Source organism: Argiope bruennichi, chromosome 3, assembly GCF_947563725.1.
Source record: "Argiope bruennichi chromosome 3, qqArgBrue1.1, whole genome shotgun sequence".
Taxonomy (NCBI): Eukaryota; Metazoa; Arthropoda; class Arachnida; order Araneae; family Araneidae; genus Argiope; species Argiope bruennichi.
This window is the reverse complement of record NC_079153.1, coordinates 30,719,159-30,728,144: the sequence shown is the minus strand read 5'-3', so window position 1 is coordinate 30,728,144 and position 8,986 is coordinate 30,719,159. Positions and strand designations below refer to the sequence as shown.

The window sequence follows — 8,986 nt, the reverse complement described above, 5'->3', positions numbered from 1 at the left end:
TATATATAAGTTCATGCGTTTCTTTCATTTTGAGATGGTCCGATGTCTATCAGACATTCAAACTGAACCCGTTTTTCAATAGAATGATTGCTTTCGTTTGATGGGCGATATTGACCGTCTCATTTTTGGAAACTTTCTCGCCCGTTGCAGTACAAAGGTTCTAAATTTCTCATTTTTTTTTTTCCCTCGAAGGGTGTTCTTTAAAACCTTCCTAATTGATGTACACATTGCTTCATTCAGAATTTAATTTTTCCGCATATTTATATAATGAAATTTATTCATACATACATATATATGAACTGAAAATCTAACTGTACAAGCAAAAGCAGAAGCCATAGATTTTCTTTAAACCTTGATCACAAACAGTGTGAAGTATAATGAAGTTTTAATAGAGGTTTTGTGACAATGACTGAAATGACTTTTACATATGAAAAATGTGCTTCCATGCATCTTACAGATTAATTTATCTTTCGAGCTGTCAGTCTATTTGAAGAAAAATATTTTGAATCATCTTGTATATTTGCCCCCGAGATGCCATTCCAGTGCTCAGTTTAATTTTGTATTATTCTTTAATATTTTTTTACAAAAATGTTAGCTTTCGATGATTTTTAAAAAAAATAATTTATTACTGTCTGTAATTTTTCTTCGGGGCTGTGAAAATTAAATAATATTTTAATCAAAAATAACGTATAGATAAGAGGTTTTCTTACAGAATAATTATAATTTCATTTAAAATTATTCTGCATAACACCATTTTTAATGCATACGACAAGGAACGACATAAAAATAATATTATAGTGATTTCATAAAGAGGGCCCGATCATTTATTAAAAAAACAAATGTACATGCTACATTTCTTTTAAATAATTTAGCAGTAGGTTACTATCATAGATTACCTTTACTTTTTTATCCTTACTGAAAACTCCTTCAAATATTATGGTAATAAGCCACTTTATACTGAATATATTTTTATCAAATATACCACGCATTACGTTATATTTAGAAAATATCAATTTACTACATTATTGTAAATTGTTCAAATAATCTTTGTCAGCTGTCTCCAAAAGTTTTAACTACATTTTGCTTTTGCTTTACCTCTTAATTTATTAGAAAGTGCAATTTTACTTCCTCGTGCAAATTATTTCGTTTGAGGCAGAATGAAGATTTTAAAATTTCTACTTTCTTTGTTCCCGAAATCCGTGCGAAGTGATCTATATTTTGTTGTGCTATCTTCCTCATGATTAGAAATGCCCTACCTGGATCCTCCACGAAACAAATTCTTAACTCTATCAATGTCTAATGATATCTAGTGTTTAAGCACCTCTATTATTTTCACTAAAAATAAATAAATGATAATAACAATAAAAACCTTTTTTAAAGTTTTCAGAATAGAAAGCATAGTAATGTGAATACGAATGCGAATAAATTTTTTTATTATTACCAAAAGGAGGGGGAATCAACAGGATTTTTATAACGTTGTTCATATTTAACCTAATTCAACTGAAGAGGAAGCGAATAATGTTAAAGTAAGTGACATCATTAAAATTAAACCATATCTTATGGATTACAACAAAGATAAGATGTTCTAGAATAATGCCAAATTTTACCCGCGCTGCAAAATAACTGAAATTCGACATTTTATTTAACCTATTATCTTTCTTTCTAAAAACCGGGAGCAGCGCGAACGCAGTCCCGACTACCAAAAATTATGCGCCCCAACCAACCACACTTTGCGGAAGTGGCAATTGTCAGCCGCCCGAAGTGCAATGGACGGCCTCCAACCGGGAGAGCCCCCTTCTTGATCAGGGCATCTCCGACGCCAAGTAAGTATGAGTATTCAAAAGCCCCCATAATTATTCATAAAATAATTTTTATAATAATAGTGGTAAATATAGCCGCGAATAAATGTTATTGGTTACAGAACTACAGCTGAAAGTTTCCACTACAAACTGTTCCAGTAAATAAGCGATCGTATTTTACTACAATTAAAACAAATCAATCGAATTATAAAATCGGTAAAAGTCAGATAAATGATATTCGTTTTCCTGTCTGCAAAACAATACAAATAATATATTTGGAGTTGAATAAGCGAATGTGAAAAAACAGAAGTGATGTCGACTCAAGCGCCGCTATTGTTAAGCCTCAATGCAATCTGCGTCTTACAGGAATTAATAATTAGTCCAGTTGAAGAAGAAAATAATTTAGAAATTCTAATAGAGAGAATTTCAATTAACCCTGCTTTTTATCCTAGAGGAAACGCTGTTACTGAAATGGAAAAGAGGATTTTAATCGAAGCCGCTAGATTAATAATTCATTAAGGATTATTACTTCTTAAATCATAAGGTGGAGCTGTTATAACTGCTACGTCAATTCTAAATCCAAAAGGATCTATCTGTACCAGAAGGGCAAAATTTGATTTAAACATATAAGATAAAACAGCGGAATAGTATAAATTGTGCATTATCTATCTTAATTGCTTACATTATTGAACTCCTGTACTACGTTTTTACTATCGAGCGTTTCAGGAACAAACATATTTCGAAATCATTTTCATAACATATTTTAAAAATGCCATGTTCGCACAAATAGTATCAAATTTTAAATCTTGGCTCAGTGGCGTAGCAAAGGTAAATTTAAGTGACTTTTCGACCCCTCCTCTCTCTCTCTTTCCCGTCGAAGCAAAGTTTTTAGAAATTGCAAATGCTTTAAGAACATGGATTTTTTTTCTCCGACAGGTTATTTCACTATGAGCTCTAATATTTCATCCCCCTAGCGGCCGATCATTTCGCTAATGCCTGATTTGTTATAGGTATACTCATACGAAAAAGCAAATGGTGATATGCTGCTTCTTTGATAAATGAATGCTAAAAGGCTTATTGCATTAATTTAAATCGATATACGTGCAAAAAAAAACTTAGTGAAAAAAATAATATAACATAATCACTTCACAATATCACTTTTCAGTTTTTCAATGAAATTTATTTTTTTAATATCATTCGTTTTATCATCCTCAGATGATACCAGATTGTCTACTTATTGCGACACTCAACAGAATGTCGAGCTCACATCTCAACATCAGCTCACGAGTTTAAGGCGTTGCAAAAGACATTTTTTCAAAATCACATTTTTTTTTTAACGCTACTGAATCCATACGTAGCCTGAATTTTTAAATTTCAAAATCAAATAAGAAATTTGTTAATGTCAAACATCGCTATATTTATATTGCTATATTAATTTATAAGAAATTAATCATTATATTAATTTTTAAATGTGTTTCCGTATTTTCGTACCTTTTTATGTTTTCACATAGATGGCGTAAATTATTCAAACTATGAACAGGCAATGCAACCAATCCATCCTTTAATGACACGGGATACAAAATGATGATGATTGTTTCTTTCCCATCACAACCATTGAATTACTTATGTTTAAAATAAATATGGCTGTCGAATTATCGCTGGTTTTGGGTTTTCCTATTCGAAAATTTTTGAACTAAGTTCAAATCCATCATATTTTTTATACTTCATATTTCGTTCTATGAAAATGAAAGAAAAAATACAACAATTCGCAAAATATTGCTTTTTTTTTTTTTAAATAATCATTTGCCTCAATTTATAAATTTTTTTACTTTAATAATGTACCCCCCCCCCCTTCACGAAATTTTGCTCCAAGGGCAAAAGTTATTAAGGGAAAAGCTTCAGAAGAGCAGCTTATTAGTTCTTACCGCGAGTTCGCAAATTGTGCAGACTAATTCTATGGCAAAGAGTACCGACGTGCTCTGATTGGTCGATTTCTTTCACACAGACTTTCTATGCTATAGCTGCTGCAACCCTATGCGTTGTTTATTTAGTTCCTGCGTACTTTTTCCGTCTGTTCTTTTTCAAAATGGAGAAATTAAATCTTCCAGGGAAATACAAGTATAAAATAATTGAGAATGATGAGAATATAGCTATTTTTCGCATTTCGGCTATATTTGATATAAATATATCAACTCTAAATTAACCATAATTATTATCACTGTTAGGCAAATTTATCAGAACTATATATTTTCAATTTAATAATTGTTTACTCATTCAAATAAATTTCAAAAGTTTTAGATATAAGATACTAATAAACTCTCTCCCTTGCACAGCAAAATTCAACAGTATTTTATTATTTAAATTGATACATACGATTATTTGCTTTCTTTCTTTTCTTTTATTGATTTTCATAAATATTCTCCCTTTTTTATATACAGTTTTGATTGATTTTAAATTATCCTTTCTATACTTTCAACTTCTTCTTTGCAATGTTTAATATAATTAATTATGTATAACAATGTTGGATATTTTGAAAAACAAAGAGCATAATTTGCTCTAAATTAATAAAATACATTTCTTTCAGAAATTAAATAGTCAGATAAAAACATACTTTCATTAGGAAACTATTGATATTAATATAAAAAACAAAGTGCTGCGAAAGTTTGCAGCCTACTTGCTTAATAAATCCAGTCAGAGAAACAATCCCCCAAAAAGCCGAGTTGATATTATAGAAGAATTTCTATGGGATTGTCACTAGACATTAGTGCAATTAATCCATTGTAAATGGAAATTTGATTTTTTGTAAACGGAATTGATGAACGAAAAAAATAGCAAACAAATATATGATAAGGCGCCATAACCGTCTAAGGGCTGCTCAGAGGGAAAAAGTTGCGAGGAGGAAATCTGCAGAATAGAAATTTATTATTACACCTATTCTCAAGAGCGATATGGTTGAGTCCGTTTGTTTTTGACAGCTGAAAAATTGCTACAAACATATTTTTCAATTAATTTTAAATCTGATTGTTGTGTGTGTTGGAAATATTTTGAATTTAGTTTCTATTATTTATAAGCATGACGGAAATGTGAATGTAAATGATTAATTTAAAAAAAATCAAAAACGATCTGGTAGCATCCGTTATTTTTGATTAATCTTAAATACGATTGTAATTTCTTTCGGAAATATTTTGAATGTATTTTCAATTATTTTTAAGCATGACAGAAATGTGAACGTATATGATTAATTAAAAATGTGTTATTAATGTGTGCTTATATTTATATTTTGTAAGTGCATAAAATCCAGCAACAAAGGCCTTAATAAATACGCGTCGCGTGTTTAATTCTTTCATACTTGCTTAAGTAGTACATATATTAAAATTGGAACGATACAGAGAAGATTAGCATGGCCCCTGCGCAAGGATGACGCGCAAAATCGTGAAGCGTTCCACATTTTTTTTTCTTCACACAACTGTAACAATTTAACGAATCTCATATCAGCAATAGTTTATCTTAATTATAATTTAAATTCACCGACGAGCTGCTTCGCCCATTCTCAGCATTACTAAAATAGTAAAGCTATAAACTTTCATTTACGTAGGTAACTTTTTTTTTTTTTATCTTGGATTAACGGAAAGCATTAATTGCTGTAAAAGATCAAAGAATGAAAATGAATTGAAAAATACCAAAGGCAAACTATTATATATTAATATAGTAAAATTTAATGTAATATATGAACAAAATACTGATTCAATTCACTGAATGATTTACTTCAACACCAATTAAGGTGTTAAGCCTTCACCTTCAATTGATAAGAAAAGACAAAATAACATTTCAAACATGATAATTTGAAACTATTGTCTTCTTTTGTTATGCTTTATTCTAAACTAGCCACCTTTGGCGACCAGCCGGTTCGCCAATCTTAATGTTCGTTAAAATTTTAAAAATTAAATATTTTATGCAATTCCAACTTTAACAGATTCTTCAGCAAAATATTTTAAAACTTCAAATTTTGATAGTCATATAATTCACTCATAATATTATAAAGGTCTTCAGTCATAACGTGATATGTATCTCTCTCATTTTCTGTTACCCCTCGTAGAATTTATGCTTTAAATTAAAGTGTAAAGGATTAATCTGCAATTAATATAATAATATTTTTTACTGAAACAAAGCATTTTTTTTAATAATATGATTACTGATAATAGAGTCACTGAGCGTTTAAACTTTATGGGCACTAAAGAATATCTTTCTTAATTTATGTAATATCTCAAGAATTTGTCAACAAAATTTTCTAAGATTCATCATGAACGGATCGATTCATTAACAATGTTTCATTTTAAATGCATCAAACACTAAGAAAATAAAATGAATCGTTTAAAATAATCGGTCGAAAACAGGTTTAAAAAAACTACTTAAAAAACGATGTACTTAAAACTATAAGCATATATAAAAAATATATAACTAACATAAATACAATTTAATTACAAAAGCATGCAACTAACCTAAAAATAATTTAAATCATTGAAAACAGGTTAAAAAAAACTACTTAAAAAACGATGTACTTAAAACTATAAGCATATACAAAAAATATATAACTAACATAAATACAATTTACTTACAAAAGCATACAACTAACCTAAAAGTAATTTAAATCGTCCGTTGATAATGGTTGCCATGCCAACAATCAGAACACAGTGCGCATGCGTGAATTTTCTTCGCCTTTTACGGTAACGCAAATGCGTGAATTTTTCTACGCCAGTTGGGGTAACGCTAGGCAGATTATACATTTTTAATTTCCTTTATTCTGTGTTATTTTAATTCAAAAGTACTTCAGAATGAATCTGAAACATGGATTAATTAACAATGTTTAATTTTAAATGCATAAAACATTAAGAAAATAAACAGAATCGTTTGAAATAATCCGCCGAAAAATCTTAACTCTAGCCTCATTACTGTTGGGAGAAAAAAAGAACTAAAGCCTAAATCATTTGGCGTTGGGGAAAATGAAAGATTATTTTGGCGGGAAAGTTAGTTTTTAATTAATAATTAAAATTCTAATTAAAAATTCGAAAAAAGGAACCCCAGGTGCACATTCCCGACCTCCAAGGTATACATGTACCAAATTTGGTAGCTGTAGGTCAAACGGTCTGGCCTGTAGAGCGCCAACACACACACACACACACACATTGAGCTTTATTATAAGTATATATAGATTATACTGCAACAATTACAAATTATCCGTAAGTAAATTATGAAGCATACATATTTAGGGCTAATTATAACACATTATGAGTAACAAATGTATTGTGACAGAAAACAAGAAAAATCATCATTTCCTTATTGAACTACTTATAATTTTTAGAAGACATGCCATGTTAAGCAGAATTTTGAAATGTATCGAATTCTTAAGATAATGCTCGAAGATAGAAATTTCAACGAGGAGTATTAATTAAAAATTACATCTCGGATAGGTTCGTTGTTATTGTAACATCAGTCTTATCTATACTAAAAATAAAGTTAAGTCTACCACAGGACAGTGAATGCGTTGAACGCCGAAAACTGTTTTGATATCTTTGATTATATAAGAGGAGAATTATTATCTGAAAATTGTATTATCATTTGTGAATAATTGACATAATGTGATATAAAGTCAGAAAATTTCGAGGATTCTCCCTATGCTGAGGTGGCACTGGATTCAGAACATCAGCAGAAACTTGGTGCAAATAGTTAATAATTCGTTTTAAATAGAAACCGGGCCGTAACTATCGTTGGACGCATTTGCTAAACGTAACAAAATTAAGGAAACAATTCGTTGCACAGTAAAACTTCAATAAGTGTTCACTCAGAAAGTAATGTATTTTTTTTTTATGTAAATAAATTTATTTTACTAAAATTGTGCAATTTTACATGTCATTTAACACATTTAATGATGTAGATCTTCTGCGCGCGTGTGTAATGGTATACCTTTCTATTTCATGAATAAATTTTGACCTTATCTCACTTGGTTCTCTATATATTATTTTAATTGTAAATTTTGGTGGATGAATTTAACAATATTTGTAAAATAATTCTGTATATATTGTAGATACTAACTTTTTTTAATCAAAACTTTTGAATTATTTTATATGTATTAACAAAGGAGATTTTATATAATGTCTAAAGGGCAATAACTTTATATTATTATTTGTAGTATATATATTCCGTTTCGATATATTACGAAATAAAAACGGAAATTCTACTACGGAGTTAATAACTGGCAAAAGCATGTAACTGAATGTTTCGATGGAGGACTTTTTACCTCCAGCAGAACATTTAAAAATCTTGTTCGAAATTCAATGAAAAAATAATATTAAAATTACGAGGGAAATTATACGGAAATTAAATTTTTATCATTATATTATTCCACAGTTCCTTCCTAGCTATTAACCATCTGGTGACGATTGATCCTATTTTTTGGTGTCGATTAAGATTTTTCTTGATTACTTCTTCCCGCTAACTGAATAGATTTTATGGCATGACACATTTCTAGTAATAATTCTTACTTCCATTGTATGAGAAACGTTGAAATGAATGTAGCTATAAATACGCTCGATGAAACAGTCTGAAATCCGCACGATGGTTTTGCATAGGAATACTAATGTCATTGCACGATAAGTAATAGGAGCGATTTCTTTGCCAAGTGCGTTACCGTTTTATAGGTATAGATTTATTTTTCCAAACATTTAAAAAAATACTTTTAAGATACATTTTATATTCAAGGGCTGTCCACGTTCAACGGTCATTGAAAAGTTATATATGTATATAAAATTTCAATGATATCAATTACGAAGCGTTTTATATATATATATAATATTTCAAGGAATTGTACGTTCTTGAATCTTATAACATCCGTCAGAAAACAAAAATCGGTTTATTGTTTACAAGGTTGTAATGACAACAAAATAGCAACAGAGCGATTTCCTATTACTCACCGTCGTTGCGACGAGTGGCGCTAGTGTCTACGTAGATTGCATCGTTAAACAGATTTCCGTAAGTGCCGTCTAGTGCGAGAAGTTCTTATTTTCAATAATATAAATCCCACCGAAGCGGGATTCCAAAAATTGGAGTAGGCTCATTAAGTTGTTCCTCTCCACGGTAATCTTTAGTAAAAGGCGAAAGATTAGCACGGTATTGAAGAGAAACCAGAGCAT

At 29.9% G+C, this 8,986-nt stretch overlaps 3 non-coding genes across 3 annotated transcripts; 1 reads left to right on the top strand and 2 right to left on the bottom strand.

The window, feature by feature from the left end:
* Nucleotides 1-1,669: 1,669 nt before the first annotated feature.
* On the bottom strand, nt 1,670-1,831 carry LOC129964412 (U1 spliceosomal RNA). Its single transcript, XR_008784190.1, has one exon. It is a non-coding gene; the product is annotated as a U1 spliceosomal RNA (small nuclear RNA).
* Nucleotides 1,832-5,144: 3,313 nt separating this feature from the next.
* Nucleotides 5,145-5,251, top strand: LOC129964363 (U6 spliceosomal RNA). The gene has a single exon (XR_008784144.1). It is a non-coding gene; the product is annotated as a U6 spliceosomal RNA (small nuclear RNA).
* A 3,619-nt stretch (nt 5,252-8,870) lies between these two features.
* On the bottom strand, nt 8,871-8,986 carry LOC129964313 (U5 spliceosomal RNA). Its single transcript, XR_008784098.1, has one exon. It is a non-coding gene; the product is annotated as a U5 spliceosomal RNA (small nuclear RNA).